This window comes from Halichoerus grypus, chromosome 6 (assembly GCF_964656455.1).
Source record: "Halichoerus grypus chromosome 6, mHalGry1.hap1.1, whole genome shotgun sequence".
NCBI lineage: Eukaryota > Metazoa > Chordata > Mammalia > Carnivora > Phocidae > Halichoerus > Halichoerus grypus.
In genome coordinates this window covers 60,812,280-60,835,449 of record NC_135717.1, presented here as the reverse complement: position 1 = coordinate 60,835,449, position 23,170 = coordinate 60,812,280, and the positions used below count along the sequence as shown (strand labels likewise).

The 23,170-nt window shown below is 39.7% G+C and overlaps 1 long non-coding RNA gene across 1 annotated transcript in view; it reads left to right on the top strand.

The window, feature by feature from the left end:
* Window positions 1–16,093: 16,093 nt before the first annotated feature.
* The window catches only part of LOC118529785 (uncharacterized), a 98,513-nt gene continuing 91,436 nt past the window's right edge, over window positions 16,094–23,170 (top strand). The window contains exons 1-2 of the long non-coding RNA XR_013448510.1: window positions 16,094–16,173; window positions 17,696–17,797. This is a non-coding gene — a long non-coding RNA (uncharacterized LOC118529785). The remainder of the gene's footprint in view (window positions 16,174–17,695; window positions 17,798–23,170) is intronic.

Genomic DNA, 23,170 nt, shown 5'->3' with positions numbered 1-23,170 from the left:
GACTTGAGCTTGTAGGCAGGGTTATCTGTGAGCAAAACCAAATTCCTCTTCAAGAACCATGGGCTAGTGTTTGATCAAGACTCCACACTTCTACACCATGATGCATAGACAAAGTGATTTTTGGCCTAGGAACCAATACATTGTCTGCTTTTACAGCTGTAAAAAGAGGTCAGTAATACCCAGGGAAATGCCAAATTCTAAGCAGCATAAGCTCTTGGTATGAACACTGGGCTGCAGTAGCTGAAAAATGTACTCCCCACCCCCCCCCCCAAGGTAATGAACACAGCAACTTCCTGAATCAAGTAAACAGGGAATTTAAAGTTCTGAAATAAACTTCATTTTTGGGATAGTTGGAGGTTTTGTGGAAAAGTACGTTTGATTTTGAAGGGAAGGATGAGAAATCCAGATAATATATAGGGTATACTTTTTGATTTGCTACCAAAATATTAACCAAACTATGTCTTATTAAACAACTCAGTAATTTAATAGGTTAAGCTAATTAACCACAAACAACCAAGTTTTAGTATCATAGCTATATCACAAACAAGGACTGGAAAGTATGCACAGTAAGTGGTCTGAGCCACTTCAGAGTTGAACTTGAGCAGGGTTGCCCAGTGCAGAATTTACACCTTTTGCAGCTTCCTTCCAAGGTTTCCACTGGGGGCTTGATAAGAGCAGCTAAAAAGTGTGAGTAACTGTTACACCTCCATTTCTTTCAGCAAAAGGATTTAATTATACTCAATTATACACATAATTCACACATCTTTCATTGTTCTTTCTCAGCCCCTTTTGATATTGCTTTGGCTGCTAATTGTAACTTGCTTGGAGTAGAGGAAGAAGATTTATGCGGGGCAAACATATTGAGTATCTTTGTCTTTACTTAATAAATATGCAGCTGATAAACACATCCAGTAATTAGAGGAGACTGTACATTAAATATGTATGCCATGGAAGGAGGAGATTTGGACAATAATAATTTCATAAAGTTAGCAAAAGTCACTATTATTATATACTTACTGGCCCATGATGAATTGAGTTCTTATTTCTTCATGTTTGTTGAGGGTGCCATAGGTTACATTGTTTCAGAATCTGCATTGATTGAAATTAAGCTGAAGGCTAAATTCTTACTGATATTTTCTGCTGAATTCCCATTATCTATAGATCCTACTCACTGTCCCCAAACTTACATACCTTAAAGCCAGATTTTATACCATTTATCTACTAAAAAACCTTTGATAGCTCTCCATTATCCATAGAATAACTCCTATAAAAGCAAATTTCGTGAGCGAATTCAAGGCCTTTCATAATCTGACCTGATTTTATCTTTATAGAGACTGAACATTTTTATTAGTGTGCAGTCATATTAATCAGTGGCTTTTCTTCAAACACTGCGTGTTTCCCCTTATCTGCTATTGTTAGCTCAATCAATTCTGTGTGTGTGTGTGTGTGTGTGTGTTTTCCCCAGGAACTTAGAAAAATACTTCATGAATGGAAGGATTTTGAAAAAGAACCTGAAAAATGGAAGGAAGGAAAAGACTTAGGAAGTTATTTTTTTTCCTTTTCTTCTTTTTTTTAAATTGAAGTATAGTTGACACACAATGTTACATTAGTTTCAGGTGTACAGCATAGTGATTCAACAAGTTTATACATTATGCTGTGCTCACCACAGGTGTAGCTACCATCTGTCCCCATACCACACAATTACAATACCATTGGCTATATTCCCTATGCTGTATCTTTTATTCCTGTGACTTATTCATTCCATAACTGGAAGCCTGAATCTCTCACTCCCTTTCACCCATTTTGTACCCCCTCTCCCCTGGCAACCACCAGTTTGTTCTCTGTATTTATGGCTCTGTTTCTGCTTTTTGTTTGTTTGTTCATTTGCTATGTTTTTAAAATTCCACATATAAGTGAAATCATACAGTATTTGTCTTTCTCTGACCTAATTCACTTTAAAATACCCTCTATGTCCATTTATGTTGTTGCAGATGGCAAGATCTCACTCTTTTTATGACTAATATTCACTCTTTTTATGACTAATAATTTTTATGACATATATATATCATATCTTCTTTATCCATTCATCTATCTATGGACACGGGTTGCTCCTGTATCTTGGCTATTGTAAGTAATGCTGTGATTAACATAGGGTGCATATATCTTTTCAAATTACTGTTTTCTTTGGTACATACCCAGTAGTGGGCTTACTGGATCATATGGTATTTCTATTTTTAATTTTTTTGAGGAACCTCCATACTGTTTTCCACATGGCTGCATCAATTTACATTTCCAACAGCAGTGCACAATGGTTCGTTTTTCTCCACATCCTTGCCAATGCTTTTCATTATTTGTCTTTTTTATTCTAGCCATTCTGACAGGTATAAGGTGATATCTCATTGTAGTTTTGATTTGCATTTCCCTGATGAGGAGCATCTTTTCATGTGTCTGTTGGCCATCTTTGTGTCTTCTTTTTTTTTTTTTTAAAGATTTTATTTATTTATTTGACGGAGAGAGAGAAACAGCAAGAGAGGGAACACAAGCAGGGGGAGTGGAGAGGGAGAAGCAGGCTTCCTGCTGAGCAGGGAGCCCAATGCGGAGCGCAATCCCAGGACCCTGGGATCATGACCTGAGCCGAAGGCAGACACCCAACGACTGAGTGACCCAGGCGCCCCATCTTTGTGTCTTCTTTGGAAAAATGTCTGTTCAAGTCCTCTGTCTATTTTTAATTGGATTATTATTTGGGTTTTTTTGGTGTCAAGTTGTATGAGTTCTTTATGTATTTTGGAAATAACCCCTTGCAAGTATCTTCTCCCAGTCAATAGGTTGCCTTGTTTTGTTGATGGCTTCTTTGCTCTGTAAAAGATTTTTAATTTTGATGTAATCCCAATAGTTTATTTTTTCTTTCATTTCCTTTGCCTGAGGATACATGTCTAGAAAAATGATACTATAGCCAATATCAAATAGATTAATGCTTATGTTTTCTTCTATGAGTTTTCTGATTTTAGGTCTCACATTTAGGTCCTTAATCCATTTTGAGTTTAATTTTGTGTATGGTGTAAGAAAGTGTTCCAGTTTAATTCTGCATGTGGCTGTGCAGTTTCCCCAGCACCATTTATTGAAGAGACTGTCTTTTCTGTATTGTGTATTCTTGCCTCCTTTGCCATAGATTGATTGATCATATAAGTACAGGTTTATTTCTGGGCTCTCTATTCTGTTCCATTGATCTATGTGTCTGTTTTTGTGCCAGTACCATATTGTTTTGATTACTAGAGCTTTGTTGTGTATCTTGAAATCTGGGATTGGGATACCTCCAGCTTTGTTCTACATTCTCAATATTGCTTGGCTATTTGGGGTCTTTTGTGGTTCCATACAAATTTTAGTATTATTTCTTATAGTTTTGTGAAAAATACTTTGGTATTTTGATAGAGATTGTATTGAATCTTTAGATTGCTTTGGGTAGTGTGGACAGCTCAATCAATTCTTTATGCATTGTAGCATAGTATTTACAAGCATAGCCTCTGTGTTTCACACTTCGATCTACTGCTTAGTAGTTGAGCAATCTTGAACAAGTTTCTTTATCAGTGCCTCTGTGTATGCATCAATAAAATGGAACGAATAATATTACCTCATAATGTTGCCATGAGAATTAAATGAAATAATGCATATAGACTGCTTAGAGCAGTGTTTGGCTCATGGTAAACATGGAACAAGTATTAGCAATGATGATGATGGTGGTGGTGGTAGCGGTGGTGATGTTAACTGGAATATCTCCAATATCTACTTATTAAGTATTTTACTCATTCTAGGTCAATTCAAATTCCACCTTCTCTAAGAAGCCATCTCTCCCTTTCCCATAATCCCAGTTTGTAGTTAAGTTAACTAAAATACATGTTGGAGTGATGATATTTAGGAAAACAGAAGTACAGCTAACTAGCTTCATGAAGTAATAGAGTTTTGACTGAAAATTTTGAATTCAGTGATCATTAATGTAGCAGAGAGAGGAATGGTCCAGTATGAGTGAGGAGGAGGATGCAGTGATATGATAGGAAAAGGCAGAGTATTTATGGGAAAGTATCATGAGTTTTGTTTGGCTATATATGAAGTCATTCAAGGGGAGATATGATTCTGGTGCTGGGAAAACAGGGGAGGTTTAGAGAGATAATTTGTAGTTGTGTTGTGAAATTCCCATGAACAGGTTTTAAGAAATCTTTCCCATTCTTCCATTACCTGTCTTTTTTATTTTTTTTTTATTTTTTATTTTTTTTTCTTTTTTCTTTTTTTTTTAAATTTGTTTTTATTGTTATGTTAATCCCCATACATTACATCATTAGTTTTAGATATAGTGTTCCATGATTCATTGTTTGTGCATAACACCCAGTGCTCCATGCAGAACGTGCCCTCCTCAATACCCATCACCAGGCTAACCCATCCTCCCAACCCCCTCCCCTCTAGAACCCGCAGTTTGTTTTTCAGAGTCCATTGTCTCTCATGGTTCTTCTCCCCCTCCGATTTCCCCCCCTTCATTCTTCCCCTCCTGCTACATTCTTTTTCTTCTTTTTTTCTTTCTTAACATATATTGCATTATTTGTTTCAGAGGTACAGATCTGAGATTCAACAGTCTTGCACAATTCACAGCGCTCACCAAAACACATACCCTCCCCAGTGTCCATCACCCAGTCACCCCATCCCTCCCACCCCACCCCCCACTCCAGCAACCCTCAGTTTGTTTCCTGAGATTAAGAATTCCTCATATCAGTGAGGTCATATGATACATGTCCCTCTCTGTTTGACTTATTTCGCTCAGCATAATACCCTCCAGTTCCATCCACGTCGTTGCAAATGGCAAGATCTTATTCCTTTTGATGGCTGCATAATATTCCATTGTATATATATACCACCTCTTCTTTATCCATTCATCTGTTGATGGACATCTTGGCTCTTTCCACAGTTTGGCTATTGTGGACATTGCTGCTATAAACATCGGGGTGCACGTAGCCTTTCGGGTCCCTACTTTTGTATCTTTGGGGTAAATACCCAGTAGTGCAATTGCTGGATCATATGGTAGCTCTATTTTCAACTTTTTGAGGAACCTCCATATTGTTTTCCAGAGTGGCTGCACCAGCTTGCATTCCCACCAACAGTGTAGGAGGGTTCCCCTTTCTCCGCATCCCCGCCAACATCTGTCATTTCCTGACTTGTTAATTTTAGCCATTCTGACTGGTGTGAGGTGATATCTCATTGAGGTTTTGATTTGGATTTCCCTGATGCCGAGTGATATTGAACACTTTTTCATGTGTCTGTTGGCCATTTGGATGTCTTCTTTGGAAAAATGTCTGTTCATGTCTTCTGCCCATTTCTTGATTGGATTCTTTGTTCATTTGGTGTTGAGTTTGATGAGTTCTTTATAGATTTTGGATACTAGCCCTTTATCTGATATGTCATTTGCAAATATCTTCTCCCATTCTGTCAGTTGTCTTTTGGTTTTGTTGACTGTTTCCTTTGCTTTGCAAAAGCTTTTTATCTTGATGAAGTCCCAAGAGTTCATTTTTGCCCTTGCTTCCCTTGCCTTTGGCGATGTTTCTAGGAAGAAGTTGCTGCGGCTGAGGTCGAAGAGGTTGCTGCCTGTGTTCTCCTTTAGGATTTTGATGGACTCCTGTCTCACATTGAGGTCTTTCAACCATTTGGAGTCTATTTTTGTGTGTGGTGTAAGGAAATGGTCCAGTTTCATTCTTATGTATGTGGCTGTCCAATTTTCCCAACACCATTTGTTGAAGAGACTGTCTTTTTTCCATTGGACATTCTTTCCTGCTTTGTCAAAGATGAGTTGACCATAGAGTTGAGGGTCCATTTCTGGGCTCTCTATTCTGTTCCATTGATCTATGTGTCTGTTTTTGTGCCAGTACCATACTGTCTTGATGATGACAGCTTTGTAGTAGAGCTGGAAGTCTGGAATTGTGATGCCGCCAGCTTTGCTTTTCTTTTTCAACATTCCTCTGGCTATGCGGGGTCTTTTCTGGTTCCATACAAATTTTAGGATTATTTGTTCCATTTCTTTGAAGAAAGTGGATGGTATTTTGATGGGGATTGCATTGAATGTGTAGATTGCTCTAGGTAGGATTGACATCTTCACAATATTTGTTCTTCCAATCCATGAGCATGGAACGTTTTTCCATTTCTTTGTGTCTTCCTCCATTTCTTTCATGAGTATTTTATAGTTTTCTGAGTACAGATCCTTTGCCTCTTTGGTTAGATTTATTCCTAGGTATCTTATGGTTTTGGGTGCAATTGTAAATGGGATCGACTCCTTAATTTCTCTTTCTTCTGACTTGTTGTTGGTGTATAGGAATGCCACTGACTTCTGTGCATTGATTTTATATCCTGCCACTTGACTGAATTCCTGTATGAGTTCTGGCAGTTTTGGGGTGGAGTCTTTGGGATTTTCCACATAAAGTATCATATCATCTGCAAAGAGTGAGAGTTTGACTTCTTCTTTGCCAATTTGGATGCCTTTGATTTCTTTTTGTTGTCTGATTGCTGTGGCTAGGACTTCCAATACTATGTTGAATAGCAGTGGTGATAGTGGACATCCCTGCCGCGTTCCTGACCTTAGGGGGAAAGCTCTCAGTTTTTCCCCATTGAGAATGATATTTGCTGTAGGTTTTTCATAGATGGCTTTTATGATATTGAGGTATGTACCCTCTATCCCTATACTCTGAAGAGTTTTGATCAAGAAAGGATGCTGTACTTTGTCAAATGCTTTTTCTGCATCTATTGAGAGGATCATATGATTCTTGTTCTTTCTTTTGTTAATGTATTGTATCACATTGATTGATTTGCGGATGTTGAACCAACCTTGCAGCCCAGGGATAAATCCGACTTGGTCGTGGTGAATGATCCTTTTAATGTACTGTTGGATCCTATTGGCTAGTATTTTGGTGAGAATTTTTGCATCCATGTTCATCAGGGATATTGGTCTGTAATTCTCCTTTTTGATGGGGTCTTTGTCTGGTTTTGGGATCAAGGTAATGCTGGCCTCATAAAATGAGTTTGGAAGTTTTCCTTCCATTTCTATTTTTTGGAACAGTTTCAGAAGGATAGGTATTAATTCTTCTTGAAATGTTTGGTAGAATTCCCCTGGGAAGCCATCTGGCCCTGGGCTTTTGTGTTTTGGGAGATTTTTGATGACTGCTTCAATTTCCTTAGTGGTTATAGGTCTGTTCAGGTGTTCTATTTCTTCCTGGTTCAGTTTTGGTAGTTGATACATCTCTAGGAATGCATCCATTACTTCCAGGTTATCTAATTTGCTGGCATAGAGTTGCTCATAATATGTTCTTATAATTGTTTGTATTTCTTTGGTGTTGGTTGTGATTTCTCCTCTTTCATTCATGATTTTGTTGATTTGGGTCATTTCTCTTTTCTTTTTGATAAGTCTGGCCAGGGGCTTATCAATCTTGTTAATTCTTTCAAAGAACCAGCTCCTAGTTTCGTTGATCTGTTCTACTGTTCTTTTGGTTTCTATTTCATTGATTTCTGCTCTGATCTTTATTATTTCTCTTCTCCTGCTGGGTTTAGGCTTTATTTGCTGTTCTTTCTCCAGCTCCTTTAGGTGTAGGGTTAGGTTGTGTACTTGAGACCTTTCTTGTTTCTTGAGAAAGGCTTGTATTGCTATATACTTTCCTCTTAGGACTGCCTTTGCTGTATCCCAAAGATTTTGAATAGTTGTGTTTTCATTTTCATTGGTTTCCATGAATTTTTTTAATTCTTCTTTAATTTCCTGGTTGACCCATTCATTCTTCAGTAGGATGCTCTTTAGCCTCCATGTATTTGAGTTCTTTCTGACTTTCCTCTTGTGATTGAGTTCTAGTTTCAAAGCATTGTGGTCTGAAAATAGGCAGGGGATGATCCCAATCTTCTGGTACCGGTTGAGACCTGATTTATGACCTAGGATGTGATCTATTCTGGAGAATGTTCCATGGGCACTAGAGAAGAATGTGTATTCCATTGCTTTGGGATGGAATGTTCTGAATATGTCTGTGAAGTCCATTTGGTCCAGTGTGTCATTTAAAGTCTTTATTTCCTTGTTGATCTTTTGCTTAGACGATCTGTCCATTTCAGTGAGGGGGGTGTTAAAGTCCCCCACTATTATTGTATTGTTGTCGATGTGTTTCTTTGCTTTTGTTATTAATTGCCTTATATAATTGGCTGCTCCCATGTTAGGGGCATAGATATTTACAATTGTTAGATCTTCTTGTTGGATAGACCCTTTAAGTATGATATAGTGTCCTTCCTCATCTCTTATTACAGTCTTTGGTTTAAAATCTAATTTGTCTGATATAAGGATTGCCACCCCAGCTTTCTTTTGGTGTCCATTAGCATGGTAAATGGTTTTCCACCCCCTCACTTTCAATCTCGGGGTGTCTTTGGGTCTAAAATGAGTCTCTTGCAGACAGCATATCGATGGATCTTGTTTTTTAATCCAATCTGATAGCCTGTGTCTTTTGATTGGGGCATTTAGCCCATTTACATTCAGGGTAACTATTGAAAGATAGGAGTTTAGTGCCATTGTATTGCCTGTAAAGTGACTGTTAGTGTATATTGTTTGTGTTCCTTTCTGGTCTATGTTGCTTTTAGGCTCTCTCTTTGCTTAGAGGACCCCTTTCAATATTTGTTGTAGGGCTGGTTTCGTGTTTGCAAATTCCTTTAGTTTTTGTTTGTCCTGGAAGCTTTTTATCTCTCCTTCAATTTTCAATGACAGCCTAGCTGGATATAGTATTCTTGGCTGCATATTTTTCTCATTTAGTGCTCTGAATATGTCCTGCCAGTCCTTTCTGGCCTGCCAGGTCTCTGTGGATAAGTCTGTTGCCAATCTAATGTTTCTACCATTGTAGGTTACATATCTCTTCTCCCGAGCTGCTTTCAGGATTTTCTCTTTGTCTCTGAGACTCGTAAGTTTTACTATTAGATGTCGGGGTGTTGACCTATTTTTATTGATTTTGAGAGGGGTTCTCTGTGCTTCCTGGATTTTGATGCCTGTTTCCTTCCCCAAATTAGGGAAGTTCTCTGCTATAATTTGCTCCATTATACCTTCTGCCCCTCTCTCTCTTTCTTCTTCTTCTGGGATCCCAATTATTCTAATGTTGTTTCGTTTTATGGTATCGTTTATCTCTCGAATTCTGCCCTCGTGATCCAGTAGTTGTTTATCTCTCTTTTTCTCAGCTTCTTTATTTTCCATCATTTGGTCTTCTATCTCACTAATTCTTTCTTCTGCCTCATTTATCCTAGCAGTTAGCGCCCCCATATTTGATTGCACCTCATTGATAGCCTTTTTGATTTCTACTTGGTTAGATTTTAGTTCTTTTACTTCTCCAGAAAGGGTTTCTCTAATAACTTCCATGTTTTTTTCAAGCCCAGCTAGTATCTTTAAAGTGATGATTCTGAACTCTAGATCTGACATCGTACTAATGTCCGTATTGAGTAGGTCCCTGGCAGTCGGTACGACCTCTTGTTCTTTTTGTTGAGGTGATTTTTTCCGTCTTGTCATTTTGTGCAGAGGAGAATAGATTAATGAGAGAACAAAATGCTAGCAGGGTAACAACGTCCCCAGAAAATAAACTCTAAACAAATCAGAAAAGACCTGAAGCAGTGGGAAAAGAAAGGGAAAGAGAGAAAAAAGAAAAGGAAGGAAAAAAAGAAAAAAGAAAAAGATAAAGATAAAAACAAACAAAAGCAGAACAAAACAAAACAAAACAAAAACAGAATGTGATCAAATATGATCAGGCTGGATTATAGATCAGTGCCACACACTAGATTTTGGGTGTATTTTGGTCTGTTAAAAGAAAGTCCCTCCCAAAATTTTAAAGAAAGAAAAACTTATATATGTACAAAAATAAGGGTTGATATGATGAAGGGATGGAATATGACTGTAAAGATGGAAATTATAAAAAATTTTAAAAAAGGATTTGATAAGTTGTTTGAAAAAAGAAAGAAGAGGATAAAAAAAAAAAAAGAAAAAAGGGAGAGAATGTGATCAGGCAGGGGAGTAGAAAAAAACCATACACTAGAGATTTAGAGTATATTTTGATCTGTTAGAAGAAACTATCTCAAGATTTTAAAGAGAGAACAACTTATATATATATGCCAAAAATACGGGTAACTACTATGAAGGGATAGAATATGACTTTAAAAATGAAAAATAAAAATTTTTTTTTTAAAAAAGGGATTGTTAAGATGTTGGTTGAAAAAGGGAAAAAGAAAAATTCAAAAAAAAAGAAAAAAGGAAAAAAGAAAAAAAGACAGTTAAAAAAAATAATTAACTTTGAAAGACTAAAGAATCATGGTAAAAAAGCCATGAATTCTATGTGCAGTATTCCCCTAGCGCTGGAGTTCTGCCGTTCTCATTGATCGGTAAACTTGGTCTTGGCTGGCTGTTCTCGCTGATCTTCTGGGGGAGGGGCCTGTTGCCGTGGTTCCCAAATGTCTTTGCCGGAGGCAAAATTGCCCCGCCCTTGCCGGTCCGGGCTAAGTAATCTGCTCGGGTTTGCTCTCCGGAGCTTTTGTTCCCTGCAAGCTTTCCGTACAGCTTTGGAGGCGGAGAGTGAAAATGGCGGCCTCCCAGTCTCCGCCCCGGCGGAGCCGAGAACTCGGGGTCCCGCTCCTCAGCGAGCCCCCAGAGAAAAGCCGTCAGTCACTCCCGTCTCCCCGGTCTCCGGCCACACTCCACGCTCACCCGGCCTGTGACCGCGCCTTTCTATCTGGCACCCGACCCCGGGTGGAGTCTCCAAACCCAGCAGATCCCCGCGGTGCGCTCCCGCACCTCTCCTCCTGGGGGAAGAAGGTGAGTCTCCCCGGATCTGCCGCTTGTTGGGTCCCTGCTGGAGGAGCAGTGGCCCGACTGTGCCGCGGATCACGGTTTATAGCAACCCCGAGCTGAGAGCCCGCGCCTGGGCTCCGTCTCTGCAGCCGGCTTCCCTGCTCCGGTACCTGGGAGCTCTGCCGCACTCAGGCACCCCCGGTCTTTCTGTGACCCCGAGGGTCCTGAGACCACACTGTCCCGCGAGGGTTCCACCCCCCACTTCGCCACCAGAGTGACGTCCCTCAGCAGAGCAGACTTCTAAAAGTTCCGATTCTGTGCTCCGTGGCTCTATCACTTGCCAGAAGCGGCCGACGGAGGCCCCTCCCCCGCCGTCTATCCTCCCGAATATCGCCTCGGATTCACTTCTCCGCACGTCCTACCTTCCAGAAAGTGGTCGCTTTTCTGTTCATAGAGTTGTTGCTATTCTTTTCTTCGATCTCCTGTTGAGTTTGTAGGTATTCAGAATGGTTTGATCCCTATCCAGCTGAATTCCTGAGAGGAGACAAAATCCAGGTCTCCTACTCCTCTGCCATCTTGCTCCGCCCCTCCTGTCTTTTTTATTTTTATACTTATGTGCAACACATTTTTTTTAAACTTTACTGAACTGAATTTATTTATTTTTTTAAAATTTTTTATTGTTATGTTAATCACCATACATTACATCATTAGTTTTTGATGTAGTGTTCCATGATTCATTGTTTGTGCATAACACCCAGTGCTCCATGCAGAACGTGCCCTCTTTGATACCCATTACCAGGCTAACCCATTCTCCCACCCCCCTCCCCTCTAGAACCCTCAGTTTGTTTTTCAGAGTCCATCGTCTCTCATGGTTCGTCTCCCCCTCCGATTTCCCCCCTTCATTCTTCCCCTCCTGCTATCTTCTTCTTTTTTTTTTTCTTAATATATAATGTATTATTTGTTTCAGAGGTACAGATCTGTGATTCAACAGTCTTGCACAATTCACAGCGCTCACCATAGCACATACCCTCCCCAGTGTCTATCACCCAGCCATCCCATCCCTCCCACCCCAACCCCCACTCCAGCAACCCTCAGTTTGTTTCCTGAGATTAAGAATTCCTCATACCAGTGAGGTCATATGATACATGTCTTCCTCTGATTGACTTATTTCGCTCAGCATAACACCCTCCAGTTCCATCCACGTCGTTGCAAATGGCAAGATCTCATTCCTTTTGATGGCTGCATAATATTCCATTGTATATATATACCACATCTTCTTTATCCATTCATCTGTCGATGGACATCTTGGCTCTTTCCACAGTTTGACTATTGTGGACATTGCTGCTATAAACATTGGGGTGCACATACCCCTTCGGATCCCTACATTTGTATCTTTGGGGTAAATACCCAGTAGTGCAATTGCTGGATCATATGGTAGCTCTATCTTCAACTTTTTGAGGAACCTCCATACTGTTTTCCAGAGTGGTTGCACCAGCTTGCATTCCCACCAACAGTGCAGCACATTTTTTAAGTAGGCTCTAAGCCTAATGCAGGGCTTGAACTGACAACATTGAGATCAAGACCTGAACTGAGATCAAAAGTCGGATGCTTAAACAACTGAGCCACCCAGGTGCCCCATGTGCAACACATTTTTATAATGGTATCTTACTTATATGTGTAAGATATTGATGTAGTTATCAGGAGGCAAATAAAATCTGTTTTATGGGAAGATGACTCCAAGAAGTTAAAAGAATGGCCCATGTCTCAGGCCATTAGCAGGGAAACCAGAATGTCCTTTTCCAGGTCATTGATGATCATTTGAGATACTATGCCTTGATATAGACTGTGTGGTGTTCTATTCAAGTCTAGTGAGCTGTATGTGCTGCAATAATGCAGCCATATTGTTCCTTTGGATTATCTGTAGTACTTCATCTGCATGTTCTTCACTCATTAGAGTAGGATTCCTGTCCTGCTCCAACACTTTTTCAGGCCTGGAAAGATTAAGCCCCATTACAGCCAGAGTGGTTTGATCCCACTCAACTGTAAGCAGTGAGGACCTTTATCCAAAATAGGCTAAAGCTCCACTGGAATTATGTAATTAATCCCAGTAAGGTAGCCATATTAAGTAGATTTGTCCATCTGCTGCTTAGGCATGGTATGAATTTTTTGCAAGAAAACCTATATATGGGCACTCTGGGTGGACACAAAACTTTTCCTAATCTTGCTGTGTTCACTGAGCTTCCCTCTTGGTTTTCTTATTTGTACAAGGACTGAGGCTTCCATGAACTTCAACTCAGTTGACCAAGGTTCTGGTACTTTTCTGCCTAGCCTTGACCATCACTGTTCCCAGAAATTATATCCCCCAAGAACTGGCTGAGATTTTCTTCTTAACCAGATATACCAGTAGCAATCAGAACACCAACATGGTTCTGTTGCTATTCTCTGCCCACTGAATTGGACTACCTTTGATACTAGCATAGCACAAGCCTAGATCAATCCTGCCCATCAGGGATCAATCCTACATCTGGGGTGGTTTTTTGTAGATCATTTTGCCCATTGCGGATTAGCCTGCTGCTGATACTCCAGCATGCATGGAGTTTGTGCCTGCCCAAGACACTTGAGCTGAGTGTACCCCTAGTCTATCTGACCCTGAGCTTTCCTCTTTAAGAAATATGTGGGAAGAATACAAGACATTCCTTTAAAGGCTGGTCAGATATTTGGCAGGAATTTATCTCACTTCAACTCTTTCTCTTATTTTATTTTAACTTGTCTTTAGTCAGGATATATAATTGCCTTTAAATTATTTTAGATACAATAGTAGCTTAAAAAAATCTGTTTTGTACATTTCAAGTATCTTCAGTTTTCCACAACTGTCATTGAAAACCCTTTCTGATGGTTTTTAATTCTTTTTGTTGTTGTTGGTAAGTGTGACCCTTCAGCCATTTGCATTGTACAGCCAAGCTTAATAGACAGGCTGAAATTCTAGGCTTTGAGCCTCCCAGGTGGCTCAATAGAGACTCAAAGAGCCAATGTAAGAGCTGACATATACAAGGGATGGTGTCCCCACTGAGAGCACTACAGTTAGGCACAGTGACTTTTTGCTTGAGGAGTTGCTGACTCAAATGTCTATGAGTTAGCTAGGATTTTATTGCACTTGAAATGCAATGCCTAATAAGCATTGCCATCACCATTGTCCATCATTATCATCATCATCACGAGCTGACATTCTTCAGGTATAAGCCTACACTTCCGTGGATATTATATTTTAGGAATATATTCTCTATGAATAAAATGCTATAGGTTGGGATAGAATAACCTTGTAATAGTGAATGGGTTTTTGCTTTTTATGTACAACTTTGGCTCAGAGGATGAGTGAACCAAGCATCATGGCAGAAGGTGTCAGTTCAACATTTCAGGGGTGCACTGTGTGAAAGCCTACTAGGATCTGGAATTGGATGGGATGCTGTGCTCCTCAGCCTACCGTCTCACTGCAGACCTGGAAATAGAATTCAACCATCACACATGGGAGAAGGACAATGCACACACCTTATCCAGGTTTAACTAGGACTTGTCATGATGGAGGAGGAATAAGGAAAAACAAACCCAGATATATTTATTAAAGTGAAACTGTATGGAGTGCTACCCAGTGTGAGGTACTATGCCAGGCGAATTTATTCCTTCAAAGAACCTGGTGTTGTAGGAGTTCTGCTTGTCCTTTTTGCAGATAAGAAAACTGAGGCTTAGGAAAAAAGAACACACTGTATATCCTTACCTTCCAAGCAGCAGAGTTGAGCTTCGAACGTTTTTTCCAGAATAAGAAATAATTTTAAAAAAAGATGAACACCATTTAGAAGAGTAAAAGAAATCTCTGAAAATAACCTATTGGAGAATTAAAATGAAAATTGCTTTTTCAGTAGGGTATGAGAAGACATGGCCCCAGTGACTGGGAAGAGAAGCTGTAACAGTAGTCAAGATGGAATTTTAACAGAGAAAAAGGAAAATATAACAAAACGAGACCAAAGTGAACCAGAATAAATCATCTGACTTCTTATATACATTTGCATCTATTTCTAGACTCTGTTAATCTGCCATTGTTCTCTCTATCCCAGTGCTAATACTACACTCTTTACTGTAACTCTGTAAGACAGAGTTACACATATATTAATATCTGGTAGGGCAAGACTGTCTTCATTAAGGAAGTCTTTCTCAGCAAAATACAATAAAAGGGAACCTCTCTATTCTGATAAAGGATATCTAGCAGAAACCTGCTGCAAACATGATGTTTAATGGAAAATTTTCAAAGCATCCCCATTAAAGTTAGGAATAAGACAAGGCTGAAAACTATCACTGCATCTATTCAATATTGTTGTAGAAGTCCTACCCAGTAAGACAAAAAGAGAACTAAACAATAAAAGGATTTGAATAGAAAAAACAAAACTGGCATCAGATGACATGATTGAAAGCATAGGCATTTGGAAAGAATCTACAAATTAACTATAAGAACTAATATGGGTGCTCACCAACCTTCCTGAGTACAAGATCAAAATATCAAAACCAGTTAGATTCCTGTAAATTCAGGAAGCATGACTTTTCAAAAGCTTCCATTTACAATAGCAACATAAACTATAAGATGCCTTTAGAGTTTGAGGGGGCCAGATAATACACCCTTACTCTCCTTCACCTGAGCTTGGAAACCAATTGAAAGATGGACAAAGTCAGAGAGAGGGGACATCAAAACAGGCAGAGACTTAAAGAGAGTAAGGGATTGAGACAATAATATCTAGGAAAAGATATTTCAAGTAAAGGGGATAGAGAGTGCCAAGATTCCTAGGTAGGAGCATGTGTAGTGAGCTGGAGCAATAGTACAGAGGCTGGTGTGGCAGGAGCGAGAAGTGGGGGGCTGGGGAGGCAGCAAAGTGGTTGAGGTCAGGGAGGTCAACTGAGGTGAGGAAGGCAGCCAGGGACTCAATTGATCAATCAATCTATAGATCATTTAGGGTCTTTTAAGCTTGGTGAGAGGAAGGTGATGTGGGGGAGACTTTACGTAAGATTTTTTTTTAATTTATTCATTTGAGAGAGAAAGAGAGAGAGCATGAACAGGGGGAAGGGCAAGAAGGAGAGGGAGAAGCAGATTCCCCGCTGAGCAGGGAGCCCGATGCAGGACTCGATCCCAGGACCCCAGGATCATGACCTGAGCCAGAGGCAGATGCTTAATAGACTGAGCCACCCAGGCGATTTTGAGGAAGAGTGTCATGACCACACTTTTGTCCTAACAGGCTTCTTCTGAATGCTGGAGAATGAACTGTAAGGGGCAAGAGAGGAAGCAGGGAGCCTGGTGAGGAGCTGTTGATGTAGTCCAGGTAAGAAATGGCCATAGCTACATTTGGATGATAGACGTGGAGATAGTGAGAAATTGTTGTATCAAACATTAGACAGTGATTCATGCAAATAATTAATTTAAATTGGCATGAGTGTTAAGAAAGAAAAAAGTTAAAATGCTCAAAATGAACATATTAGGAAAAAAAATCTTTGCCATAATCTAGCAAAAAATGAACAGCTTAAAACATAAAGAGCTCGTTACATCTGATAGGAAAACACAAAGTCCACTATAGTTAAAGCGTCTGTTCTGCTTGCCTTTGTGAACTGATTGATATCCATTCACGTACCTCAAAACAGATCCTAGACAAGTATGTTGACTTATAAAAATCCAGTGACATTCAGAGAGGAAAAGAGAAACTTTTCAAAGTAGATTGAATTTATTCACTGGATCAGAAAGGATTGAGCTTCACTTCTGAGAGTCACAACAGTCCAAGGACTTAAGAGTTAAAAAACACAAATAGCATATTTTAGTTTAATCTAGAGGATATTAATAGAATTTTCCATCTAGTTTGTATTGTTGTCATTTAAAATGTTCCCAATGGAATATTTTATATGTGAAGAATCTAGAAAATGGAAAGGAAGGGGGCACACCAGAGTTGCTGGGCCCAGCTAGCAGCACCAGGACAGGCAGATACAACACCATCAGTGGAAACGCGCTGGAGAAGGAGAAGTGAATAAAGAAAAAAGGGGAATGACAGAAGTCACGAGATAGCTACCCAGCCACGGGGATAAGCTCTTGGGAAACACCCCAGGGACTCTAAGCAATCTTTTTGGAAGATTTTGCTGGAAGGTGACATTGCTACCTTATGAAATTTCCCACTCAAAGAATTATTTTGAAAAGTAGAGTAAAACACCACTGAAGATAGAGGTCATATTTAGAGGAGCTTGGGTTTGCAATTAAACAAAGCAAATGCTTGTTCACCTCTCCCGACAGTTCAAGAGCATAACTCACGCTGACAGCATCCGTACCTGCCTGGTTACAAAAGGCCTTCTTCACACTTAAAAAGGAGGCTTGAGGCACATGTAGTGTAGAATCCGTTTATGAGTCTAGGGCCGGTGGAGAGCCATAATTAAATCCTTCTCAGTCTCTGGCTCCTCCACTTACCAGCTGTGTGAGCACCACAGCAATCTAACCCCTTTGTTTTCAGCTTTTTGTTGTCAGTGTTAACATTTTAAAATAAATATATCATGCTTAGAGTACTGTTTTTGAAAAGTCTTTATTATAATAAAATTAGCTATTGAGAAAAGAGGTGGCAGCTTGCAGAGTTGCCTTTAAAAAGCCAGCAAACACTATATGAATATATATACCTTATAAATAACACATATGTATGTTATATAGAAACATACATACGTTATAGGGAGAAATGGAACCAAACAGCTTGTGCATCAAGAACCCCAGCTCTTAAATATCCCTGCAGATCTGCTGTCATCATCTTGAAGGGAATCAAAATTAACTGTGAATATTGGTGTTTATTTCCCATTGTTTCATTTGAATGGGTGTAGTTTCTGAGTCAGCCTACCACCCAAAAAGAATTGAGGGAAGAATCAAGTTGCCTCTGAAGACAGGAGCACAATGCTGGTGATGAAGAGGGGATCTGAGCTAAGGTAGGGCCTCAAAGTCCCCCTGGTGTTTTTGCCAAGACATCCTTCCTAGGAAGATGCCAGATTTGGACCACTGCCCTGTGCAGAGTGCTCTATTTCCCTGACCCTGGATGATTTTATAAACGTGCAGAGATGATACTGGAAAGCCTATATGATTGCTGAGGATGCTGGAGCTCTAACTGGGTCCCTGCAATGCACTCCCCTTCTGTGCCCACAGCGTCCCCCCCCGCCCCCCCCCCCCCCCCGCCGGCCGACACTGCCAGGCCCAAGCTGCTGTCACCAGCTGCTGGATGGGCCGCCCTGCCGTTATATTGTTAGTACTTTATTCCCGTCAGGGTGGCTCCCTTGGTCAAGTGCAGGCCATGCATCCGCCCCAACCTCAAAGGAGACTGAGAAGATGACGGGGACTTCTCAGGAATGTTTTCCCTACAGCGGTCATAAGATAGGGAATTCCTCACATGGAAGGGTTCCAATGCAGGGCTGTAAAAAACAAAAACAAAACACAAAAATAACCTCCCAAAGATGTCCACGACATACCAGGTTTAAGATGCAGGATGTAGTTCATTGCTGTCAAATTCAGGACATGGCAACCATTCGCATCAAATTGTTCAAACTCCCTGGCTGCTGGTAAAGAAAAACCCCAATCTACAGTTAGAAACTTTGAGCCTTTTCCTTAATTCTGCATTGGTGTTCACGAAGCTGTTGTACCTTCTTGTCAACAAGTGACACTTTGAGAGCTTTTTTTGGCCACTTCCTTTTATGAATGACTTGTGGATATAGGTCCATGCACAGCCATGCCCCCTTGTTGGCTGTTGTTGCAACGTGTGGCGGAAAACTGCCACACACCCTGCGGATCAGGCTCTGAACAAGCTCCACTCAGATCTTAGTGGGCGGCTGTGGGAACCTTGAACGTGGGGTTAAGGGAGAGTGAACATGGGGTCCACACGCTCGAAACGACACTGTGTATGCAAATAAGAAACGAGTTAAAAGGCCAAACTAAAAGACCAAAGATGTTTTCTTCCGTCTTCATATTTTGTAAACCGACATCTGGATGTTTACATAATTTGCAAGAGGAAGAAATCCTTTAGCAGAGCTACCTGCTAAGCGTTGACCCCATGTAAGCCAACCCATTTACGGTACAGAAAATAAGTACACTTTAAATAAATCTGGATTGTTCCAGACTGCATCTGTGCATCTCACAAAGATTACAATGAGAGAAGAAAAGGGAAAATAAAGAAAAGAAAAAGTATGACGGTGGAGAAAGGTAAACTATTTGAGCGATCTGACGTTGGATACCATGTGCAATATCTAGCCAAGCCTATCTGTCATAGTGGGTTTTGTGGGTTTTTTGTTTTTGTTTTCCCAATGAAAGTGGGTATCTGGCAGCCTTCCCGTGATTTGTGGGATGCAAATAAAAGCACTGCCTCTACCCCGAGTGGTCAGCCGACTCTCCTAAAGTTTCACTTGGTAGTTCCTTTTTAACAAAATCTAAGTCCCAGAAAGGCCTCCCCGCCCTTTACATGTTTTTCCTTTACTGTTGCTCACAGCTGACTCATGTCAGTGGTCACTTAAAGTCTGTTTTTCTTGTTGTTTACCCAAGTGTTGGAGATGTGTCTTGCAGATGGCAGATTGTTTTAATGTTGGCTTATAACAAGTCATGTCAATCAGTTTGCACTTCAGATATACTGAGTGCCAACTGAGCTAGGGAAGGGTTAACTTTTGGGGTGAGAAGTCTTTATGATATTTTAGGGAAAAAAAATTATATTGGCCTTAAAAAAAAAAAAACCCTGTGCTTTCAAAAGGAGGAAGTGTTTTTTCAGAACCCAACAGTAGAGAGATAAAACTAGAATAATTCAGTTTAGCTTCTTAGGCCTGGGGTTCCTCAGCAGATGTGATAACAGAATGTAAATATTGATATCCAGCTGTCAGCCTATTGGCCTTCCTCACAGAGGTTAGGAGAACTTGGCCTCTCTTGCTGAGAGCTGGCTAAGGGCAGCCAGGAAATTCAGAAGAGAATATATTTATCGGGTTTTTTCCCTTCTAAGTTTGAGACTTAAAAAAAAACAACAACAAAAACACAGAGGAAATACAGGGCTTCCTCCCCGGCGGGTCTTGTTAGCTCTGCTACTATCTTTCCCATCGGTCACAGTTCCATGGGACGAAGCAGTTGGCTCTTTCTGAGCACTTTTCTAGGAGGTTAAATTGGACTTTGGTGGGGAGTACCTTATCTGACTTGGCTGTAAGGCACAGAGCTTGACTTTGAGAGCTGCAAGCTCACCACTGGCCTCCTTGCCTTGCCGCCGTCTCCCCCTGCTTTTGCTTCCGTCCCACTGAGGTCTGCCTTCCCCTTTACAGCCTGAGTGAACCTTCCAAGGGGCCAATCCCGTTGGGGTGGCCTGTATTTAGAGCTCTGACTGGGCCCATGTGTAGTAGAATGTTTTCATTTGTTTTATACTCTGACCAGTATACAAATGAAAATAGGGGGTGAAGGTAAGTACTGTGATGGAACAAAACAGGAAAGGGGGAGAAAATGACTGAAAGTACTTTATATAGGCTCAGGGAGAGCCTTGCTGACGAGGCGACATTTTTGCTGGGATCTGAATTGAAAAGAAGCAGCTGGCCATTTGAAGATTTGAGGGAAGTTAAGTCTAGGAAGAAGAAATAGCAAAAGGCCCTAGAGCAGATATTTGGAAAACACTGGAGCCAGGGGGAGAAGAAGGGCTGGGGTCTCAGGCATTGGTGGCACAGGGCACTTGGAGTCGTGAAGTCTATGGTAAGCAGATTGGTGGAGGGGGACACAAAATCTTGATTTAACCATGGCAGCTGTGAGATGCGGGTCAGAAACCAAAGTGGACGTGTTAGATGTGCTATCCTGGAGTTTATGTCAGGAACTCCAGGTCAAGTTGGGACTACAGTGTAAGCTTAAAAAGTAAAATGAGAAAGTACTGAAAGAAAACTAAGATGACAATTTTATAATCTTGGACTATTATAAAAATTTTATTTCAAAATCATAAATAAAAAGACTAACAGATTTGACTATATGACTTTTTTATTGAGGTATAATTGGCATATAATGTTATATTATTTTCAGATGTACAACATAATGATTTGATATTTGTATATATGGCAAATGATCATGACAGTAAGTGTTGTAAACATTCATCATCATACATAGTTACAAAATATTTTTTTCCGGTGATGAGAACTTTTAAGATCTATGCTCTTAGCAATTTTCAAATTGCAATACAGTATTATTAACCATAGTTACCATGCTGTACTTTACACCCCTATGGCTTAACTTCTTTATTTTATAACTGGAAATTTGTATCTTTACCCATTTGGCCCTCCCTTTGCTCCCACCTCTGGCAACCACCAATTTGTTCTATCTTTGAGCTTGGTTTTCTGTTGTTTCTATTTTTATTCCACATATAAGTGAGATAATATTTGTCTTTCTTTGACTTATTTCACTTAGCATAATGCCCGTGAGGCCCATCCATGTTGTTGCAAATGGCAAGATTTCATTCTTATTTATGGCTGAGTAATATTCCAGTGTGTGTGTGTGTGTGTGTGTGTGTGTGTGTGTGTGTGTGTGTGTGTGTGTGAGACATTTTCTTTATCCATTCATCTGTTGCTGGAAAGTTAGGTTGTTTCCATATTTTAGCTATTATAAATAGTGCTGCAATGAATATGGGGGTACAGATATCTTTTTGAGTTGGTGTTTCCATTTTCCTTGTCTAAATTCTTAGAAGAGGAATTGCTGGATCATAAGGTAGTTCTATTTTCAATTTTTTGAGGAAACTTCATGCTGTTTTCTATAGTGGCTGCACCAATTTACATTCCCCCCAACAGTGCACAAGGGTTCCCTTTTCTCCTCATCCTCACCAACACTTGTTATTTCATTTCTTTTGGATAATAGCTATTCTAACAAGTGCAAAGGATATCTTATTGTGGTTTTGATTTGCATTTTTCTGATGATGAGTGATGCTAAGTGTCTTTTCATGTGTCTGTTGGCCATCTGTAAATCTTTGGAAAAATGTCTATTCAGAATCTCTGCCTATTTTTTGATCAGATTTTTTTTGGTATGGAGTTGAATGAGTTCCTTATATATTTTGGATATTGACCCCTTATCAGATATATGATTTGCAAATATTTTCTTTCATTCAGCAAGTTTTCTTTTTATTTTATTGATGGTTTCCTTTGCTGTGCAGAAGCTTTTTAGTATGATGTGCTTCCATTTCTTTATTTTTGCTTTAGTTGCCTTTGTTTTTGTACCAGGTCCAAAAAATTATCACCAAGAGCAATGTCTAGAAGCTTACCACCTATTTTTCTTCTATGAGTTTAATGGTTTCAGGTCTTATGTCCAAGCCTTTAATCCATTTTGAGTTAATTTTTGTGTATGGTGATTTGATAGTGATTCAGTTTCAACCTTTTTCACATGGCTGTCCAGTTTTCCCAACACTAGTTATTAAAGAGACTGTCTTTTTCCCATTGTATAATCTTGGCTCCTTTGTTGTAAATTAATTGACCCTGTATGTATGGGTTTGTTTCTGGGTTCTCTGTTCTGTTCCATTGATTTATATGTCTGATTTTATGGCAATACCATACTGTTTTGATTACTATAGCTTTGTAACAGAATTTGAATTCAGAGAACATGATGTTCTCCAATTTTGTTCTTTTTTTCTCAAGATTACTTTGGCCATTTGGGGTCTTGCAGTTTCATACAAATTTTAGGACTGTTTGTTCTAGTTCTGTGAAAAAGGCCATTGGAATTTTGATAGGGATTGCATTGAATCTATAGATTGCTTTGGGTAGTATGGACATTTTAATGATATTAATTCTTCCAATCCATGAACATGAACTATCTTTCTATTGACTTGTGTCTTTGATTTCTTTCATTAATGTCATACAGTTTTCAGTGTGCAGGTCCTTCCCCTCCTTGGTTAGATGTATTCTTAGGCATTTTTTTCTTTTTGATGCGATTGCAAATGGAATTGTTTTCTTAATTTCTCTTTCCTATTATTATATAGATTAATATATAGAAATGCAACAGATTTTCAAACTGAATTTGTTTATTAGCTTTTAATGGTTTTTTTCGTGGAGTCTTTAGGGTTTTCTATGTATAATATGTCATCTGCAAATAGTAATAGTTTTACTTCTCACTTACAAATTTGGATGACTTTTATTTCTTTATGTTGCCTAATTGCTCTGGTTAGGACTTCCGATACTCTGTTGAATACAAGTGGCAAGAGTGGGCATTCTTGTCTTGTTCCTGATCTTAAAGGAAAAGCTTTCAACTTTTTACTATTGAGTATGATTTTAGCTGTGGGTTTGCCATGTATGGCTTTTATTATGTGGAGGTATGTTCCCTCTATACCC